Source organism: Helianthus annuus, chromosome 2 (genome assembly GCF_002127325.2).
Source record: "Helianthus annuus cultivar XRQ/B chromosome 2, HanXRQr2.0-SUNRISE, whole genome shotgun sequence".
In the NCBI taxonomy this organism is placed as follows: domain Eukaryota; kingdom Viridiplantae; phylum Streptophyta; class Magnoliopsida; order Asterales; family Asteraceae; genus Helianthus; species Helianthus annuus.
The window spans coordinates 70,068,061-70,075,726 of record NC_035434.2 but is presented as its reverse complement, the minus strand read 5'-3'; positions in this window follow the sequence as shown (position 1 = coordinate 70,075,726).

The window sequence follows — 7,666 nt, the reverse complement described above, 5'->3', positions numbered from 1 at the left end:
ACAAGGATGATGATGCAGCAAATCCGGATCAACCAGCTGCCTCAGGTTCCGGTGCAACTGCATCCGGGGCTGCAGGTGGGTCTGGTACATCTCAAGATGCTCCTACTGCTCCTTCCACAGCTACTACTGGCCCATCTGAGCAGACAGAAACACTGGGAACTTCTACAGGGCATGAGCATGTTAGTTTGGAACCAGAAACGTTTGCAGATCTCCCTGAATCCTCAGGTGCTCAGCAGTATCATCCAGTTACGGGTGAACTGTTAGAAGAGGGAGAACATGTTACCGAAATGTCTGATGAACAGGTACTGGCTCTGACGGAATTGGATGAGGTTGCTGTAAGCATGATTGATGCTACTCCGTTGGTTCAGGACCAAACCGATTTCTCTACAATTGATGAAATCTTCATCGGTTCGGATCCTGAACGTCCTGTCTATGTTGGGAAAGACAATGCGGAGGTGAATGCTCTTGATGATGATTATGTGGCAGAAAAGACAGCAGAATTTGCCAATCTTTCTTCAGATTCTCCGACAGCTCAAGAAAACCGTGAGAAGACAGTGAATGAATGGCGAGCGGATTTCGTTGCTAGGAATCCTCCTCCGCTCGCTCCGTTGGATCAGGTTAATTATATGAGTCTGGAAAAGAATCGGGCTCGGGGTCGCATTATTAGTTGGATGTTTGTTAAGGAACTTCACTGCATGGTCGTGAAACGAGAAAATGGTCTTCAGTATTTCAGAACTCTTCTCAGTATTCTTTCACTTCCGTACTATGATGTTGCAGTGTTAGCTCAACTAGATGTTATCAATCGAGACGAAGAAAAGATGGTGGATCTGTTTGCTAAGAAAATCAGGTTGGAAAGAAGAAGGGGCTGGAAGGATCCTCTATACAAGCCACAGTTTCCTAGATACGAGCAGATCAGATTTACACTTGATCCAGAAACAAACACTGCTCGCTATCGTTTGGTGTATGATCCTCCAAAAGTGATGAAGAAGATACCTTTGCTGAAGATGAAGACTGACTTTCTAGGAAACTTTCGTTGCTGGGTCTACGATGCGGATTCTGGAGAAGCCGTGATCCTATTCAGAGATAGTCAGGAGAACTTTAGAATAATAGATCCGATGTGGATTACTAACATGTCCAGATCGGATATTATTGTTCTGAAGGATCATGAGATAAACTACTTGGTTCGGGATCGGGATCAAGCAATGAAGTTTCAGAAGATGGCCTTGTACTGCTTCAATCTCCTGGTTAATGCGGGAAGTGCATGGTCATCACATCATTTGACAGTTGAAAGGACGTCCGAGACTTAAAGACACGAAGATCGAGACAAAGCTACAGCCAAGGGGGAGTTTGTTGGTGCACTTGTGTCTGTACTTTGTCTGTATTTTGTAATGTTATAAACGATGTCTTTTGTTAGTCTTGTTTACGTCTTGTGTTGGTTTGTTTAAGTGTTTGAATGTAGGTTTGACCAAGTCAACCATCCTCCTGGTTTGACTTGGCCAAACAGTCAACACTATGTTTGTAAGATTGTATGTTTCGAAGGATGTCATCGAAGGATGGTTTGTGTCCTTCGATGACCTCGAAAGACAAACCTTCGATGGATACATATGGACCTCGAAGGATAAATCATCCTTCGAGGTATGTATGGATCCTTCGGAGAGATTATGGTCGATAGATGATCCTTCGACCAGAATTTCTGATCCTTCGAGCATGTTATCTGTTATGGGTATATATATACCATGTTATGGTTCAGTTCACTGTAAGACACTTAGAGACATTTGTGAGAGCATTGTGAGTGAACCAAGTCTTGTAGAGAGCATTTCAGTTTGGTCAAGGGCTGTAACCGTGTCCACTGAAATACAAGAGAAAACTTTGATATATTGCGTGTCTACTCTTTCTCTTTGTAACTTGTGCTTTCATCTAAACTATCGGTTTGCATTCTAGCTTGGATTCCGCACTTGCTAGAGTGTTAAACATAACAAGGATAAGGTTTAACCTCAACCTCCGAGGGACCTACAGTAAGCACATGTCGTTGTTACCGTGTAATTCCAAGGATGTATCATTTATTAGGTTATAGGTACTTGTTCAATTTCATCATAGTGTTATCTTTAGTATAATTATTTGGTATATATATATATATATATATATATATATATATACACGCGCACACATTTTATTACTCAAATTAATTGAAAAATATGTGGGGGTTGCATGTCTTAGCATTCACATTTTGATGAATTTTGATATGTAAAATTGTGAATAAAATAAGAACTATTTGTGAAAATAAAAAGTAAGTGTTTATGTATAAGCATATGACATTAAGAACTAGTACCTAATTATATGTCTATTTATTTTTGTATTGGAATTTACTATTTTGGATAATAGTAATAAATACTTGAAATAAAAGCTTTTTTTAAAACAATATAATATTTGTTATTTTTATGTGTTTTTTTTATTCTTACATTCATTAGTTTTTTGCGTTCTTGTGTTTATTTTCCTTAAATTACATAAAGTGGCATCGACCATGGCCTTTTTATGGAAAATTAAATTAATAAATTTAAGAAAATTATTATGGTGGTTTGGATAAATATGGGAGTTATTATTGTAATGGGGTTGATATATTTTAATTAAGAACGGGAATATTCTGGTTTGGGACTAGATATTGAGGTTTGAGACAATTGTAGCTTCAGACTTGATTGTTGTCTTTTCTTATTGTGTTCTTTCTTTCTCAAGTTTGACGTAGAAAAGAACTCATCGTTGGAATTGGTGGTCTCGGAAAATAAAGCCTATATGGTAAAATCTCTTCCCTTATATACACTTCTCCCTTAGTTAGAGCTTCTTGCAGCTGTTTTACCTTGGTATTGTTTTTAATTTAGTTTAATATGTGTATCATATATGGTTTTTATTATGTCATTTTCACATAAGCATTATTTAGTACATATAGTTGGTGTTAGTGCATTTTGGTGTGTTCGTGTGCGTGTGCTGAATTTAGTGTTTGATGGCAAATGATTAGACCATTGTTTTGGGATGTAAACAACTGGGCTTAGTGTTTAAAGTAATTGGCCTTAATGTTTGACCTCTCTAACTTTAGAGTTAGACCTTTCATAGTATGCGTGAAATTGGGTGTAGATTTGAGAAAAGATCATAGAGGTAATCTTCCGGTGCGTAAATGTTGATCACTGTTTTGATATTATAGAATCTGCGTCGGTTCCTTCTTGTTTATTTACCGAATTAGTTTTTCTTAAAAAAAATAATCAAATCGATCCGAACATGAACTTTCAGTTGGTATCATGGTCGATGTCGGATCTAATTCACCTAAGCATTGTTATTAGATCACCAAGCTCCTGGATTTTGGCTGAAATTGAAGGTTTTTGATGAAACTATGGGTTTTAATGTCACGAACTAAGTTTGAATCAAAATTCAAATCTAAAATTGTCTTAGTATCAAAATTGATGAGTTAGCGTTGTTATTCATGTGGATCTGAGTCTTTTGATCCATTATGTGTCGAATTTGGATGAAGTTTAAGTGATTTCGTGTTTGCGGTGAGTGATACGTCTAGTGTTCATCGCCAAAACAGTAGCAAGATGATTAGCGTTATCATTCAGGTTCAAATCGTTTAAAGTTGCGTCTGAAGCGGCAGTGGTACACTAGGGTTTACCTACCGACAGAGGCAGTCAGAAGCGGCGATGAATAATGAAATGCAGAATTAGGGTTTGATTTATAATGGTGCCTTCATGTGAGATTTTCCACTTTAACCCCTCCTTTTTACACTCTATTTTAGTGATTGAAGCTTAATCGCTAATTACACTACAAGAAAAACTCTTATAGGGACGACACCTTTAGAGAGGACATAAGTCGTCTCTATAGACGACATGTTGTTTCTAGAGGGGTTTGGTGATTTTTGAGTTAGGTTACTGATGTCTTCTCTATAGGGTGAAAATATATATAATTTTTTTTGTATTTTTTATATTCTCTAGTTTAATGAATTAGAAACCCTAAAAAATGTTTCAACTTATAGAGATGACATGTTGTCCCTATAATTTTAATTTTTTTATTATCTTTTGTTAATGAACAATAAATATTGAAAATTAAAAAAAATTAATTTATAGAAACGACATGTCATCTCTAAAAAGTTTGACCGGTCAAAATGAACTTTCATTTAGGTGGCAAAATTTCCAACCACCCGACAAAAAAATTTGATAAAAAATAATCTAACATATAGGGACGACTATCGGGGAAATAACTTTGATTTGTTTTTTTTATTCTAAATTAATAAATAATTTAAAAAAACACACTTGTAAAAATAATTTTATTTGGTTTTTTTAGATTTGATTAATAAATAATTAAGAATACAAAAAAAAATATTCATATATAGAGACAACATGTCATCTCTATAAGACTAATTAAATTAATTAATTTATTAGTGGTTTTTGCCTAAAAACAAAGAAATATATATATATATATATATATATATATATATATATATATATATATATATATATATATATATATATATATATATATATTTAAACCTATAGAGACGACATGTCGTCTCTAAATTTGACTGTTAAAAAAATCATTTTTAGGGCAAAAATTCCTAACATTCCATAAAAATTTGAAAAAACAATCTGACAAATAGAGAGGACATGTCGTCTCTATATGGAAAAATAATTTTCTTTTGTTTTTTTGTTCTTTATTAATGAATTGTTAAATATAAAAATATTCACGCGTTGAGACGACGTGTCGTACCTGTGTGCCAAATTAACCAATAGAGACCGCATGTCGTCCCTATAGGTAAAAATAATTTTGTTTTGTTTTTTATTCTTTATTAAAAAATAATTAAATATAAAAAATTATTCAATGTAGAGACGACAAGCGGTCCTTATAAGCCAAATTTTTTTTTTGAACGGCCAACAGATTCAATACCGAGAAACGGAGTACTCCGAGAGTAACCCGAGTCCACTACCAATTCCGGGGAAAACCCGGTAACCCACCCGCCCGTAGGCAAGACAGGGAAATTACCGGTAAAACCCGTTTGGCTCAAGGATCCAACCCAGGTTTCCCTGGGTCTCCTATCATTGCCCACCAGTGCCTCACTTTGCACCAAGTGGGAGTCGAACTTGCATCTCTAAAGAGAAATGCAAGCCCTCCACCACTTGATCTAGAGATCATTGGCATAAGCCAAATTAACTATGTTTTATTTTATTGGTGTTTTTTAGCAAAAAAAAAAGTAATAGTTCAAGAAGTCATCGTAGAATGAACGGAGTTCAAGATGTTGGACCGATCTTTGACCTGAAAAGTCAGTCAGAGTAGCTCATCCTCACATATAAAGGCGGAATCAAAATATGCAAGGTTACAACAGCTTGTCCTATTAATCTCCTTTGCTTTTATTGCTTTCTGATGAAATTTTGACAGAGTTTCGCTCCAGCATACAAACACACGTCCGAGGGCCGCTCGGATGACCACTCTATATATAGACATCCTGGTTCGCTTATATGACAGGCCATATAAGCGGACCTGTTACAACTTGACACAAAAGCGAACTACAATATAACCCTATGAGCGGACCACTATGAAACTGTGACAAATAAGCGAACCTACTTCTATTTTTCATAATATTTACAGTTTGACCCCCTGTTGACCAATCTTGACTTCAGACTTCTTGTAGACGCAGTCAACAGACATTCCGTGCATTAACAGACTCCCCCTTGGATGTTGACGTAGTCTTTATCAGTCTTCAGTTCCATAGTCTTCAGTCTTAGTCTTTTCTCCAACTCTGTCTATTCTCACAAGCATTCTTTACAGGTTTCAGAATTAACACCTGGCTCTAACTTCAACTTCCCAGTAGTTGTTGATCCAGACTCCCCCTTTCACATACTCCCCCTCTTATTATGCTGGGATCTGAGGTATCTGGCTCAAACTTTAACAGTTTGCCTCCGTGGGAATAGTGAAATCTCCAAACTCTTCCAACAATGTAAGCTCTCCTCATTCTTCAGCTCAGAATCTCCTGCATCTGCTTCATCTTTCTAGAATCCGACAATCAACTTTCCACTTTGGTTTGTCTAAAATAAAGTAGAAATGTAAAATCTTTTTGGATTTTTAATGTGATCTAAACTAAGAAATGAAATACAGAAAACTTAAATTGCAGAAAGTAAACTATTTACAGGTTTATTTTTGGCGAGTGTGTCAGAGAATCATATCAGCTTTTCAGACAGATTACAAGTACCGTTAAGCTACATTTCATACTCAGACATAAACAATTCACCTCGATTGTCGATATACTGATCCATCTTAAATTCTCACACAAACTTCAATTTATTCAGGATATCGTTTAGATGTTTTAAGAACTTAGATCAATTCATGTGTCCCACCTCTTGAATATACTCCCGTATCCAGAATCCCAATATTCAGTCTTACAGGTATCCACACTACAATGATGTCTGTACATAAATTAGGGGTTAAATGCGAGAACTGAGGGATCTCAGGTCAGAACTTCCGTTCAGCAGAGAGATATCAGTTTCGACTTAGCAGTGTGTCCCCTTTAGAGGATCTTTTCAGCTACAACAGATGATTATCAATTTTATTGTCTAATCAGCTGAGGGCTTTATGCTATGTTTCAAGCATTTTGGTGAAAGTATTAGCCAGGGACTAGGTCAGAACCACCGTTCAGCAGAAGTCCCGGAATAATACCCCAGACATCATAGAATATAAACACCTAGTATATCAGAATACGAGACCTTTCAAACGAGATTTCAGGGGTTACCTATATATCCAGGTAGTGTTCCCCACGAATTTCACAAGTTTGAAATTTTTAGGTTTACATCCCAAATAAATTTACTAAATGTGCGAAAACCTATCGACACATCGTTAGTGAGACTGTTTAACTCATCTTGACTTTCCAAATCTTTAGCATACTGTAATTGTCTAGCTGATGTACAATCATTTTCCCAATATACACAAGCTCTTTTTCAATTTTATCATGTTTTTGTATTTTTGCATTTTTTACTGTTTTTGTATTTTTCTGAAAATAACCTATGTACAACTATCTATCTCCCCCTAAATACCAAAACACGTAAAAAACCGACAAACCATCGCAGATTGTTTCTCATCTTCATCCGCAACAGTACTCTCATCAACGCTCACAAACCCATCCGACACCGAAAGCAATTTCATACCATTAAGTTTTAACAAATATTGAAACCGATTTTTATCAAAAGCTTTGGTATGCAAATCAGCTTTTTGTTCGTCAGTGTGGATTTTCTCAATTCGTATCAACTTTTTCTCGAAGCAATCGCGAATAAGGTGATGACGAATTTCGATATCTTTAGTTTTAGGGTGATGTACTGGATTTTTAGTTATATTAATTGCGGCCTCATTATCAACAAACAGAGGTGTGTTAAGAAACTGCAAACCGTAGTCGCGCATCTGTTGCTGTATCCACAAGATCTGAGAGCAGCAACTGCTAGCAGAAACATACTCCGCTTCACATGTAGATAGCGCCACAGATGTTTGTTTCTTACACTGCCAGGTAACCAATCTCGGACCAAAGAACTGGCATCCTGCAGTTGTTGATTTCGCGTTGACTTTGCAGCATCCGAAATCTGAGTCGGAATACCCTTCGAGCGTAAAATCGCCTTTTCTAGGATACCATAACCCCAATGACGGAGTA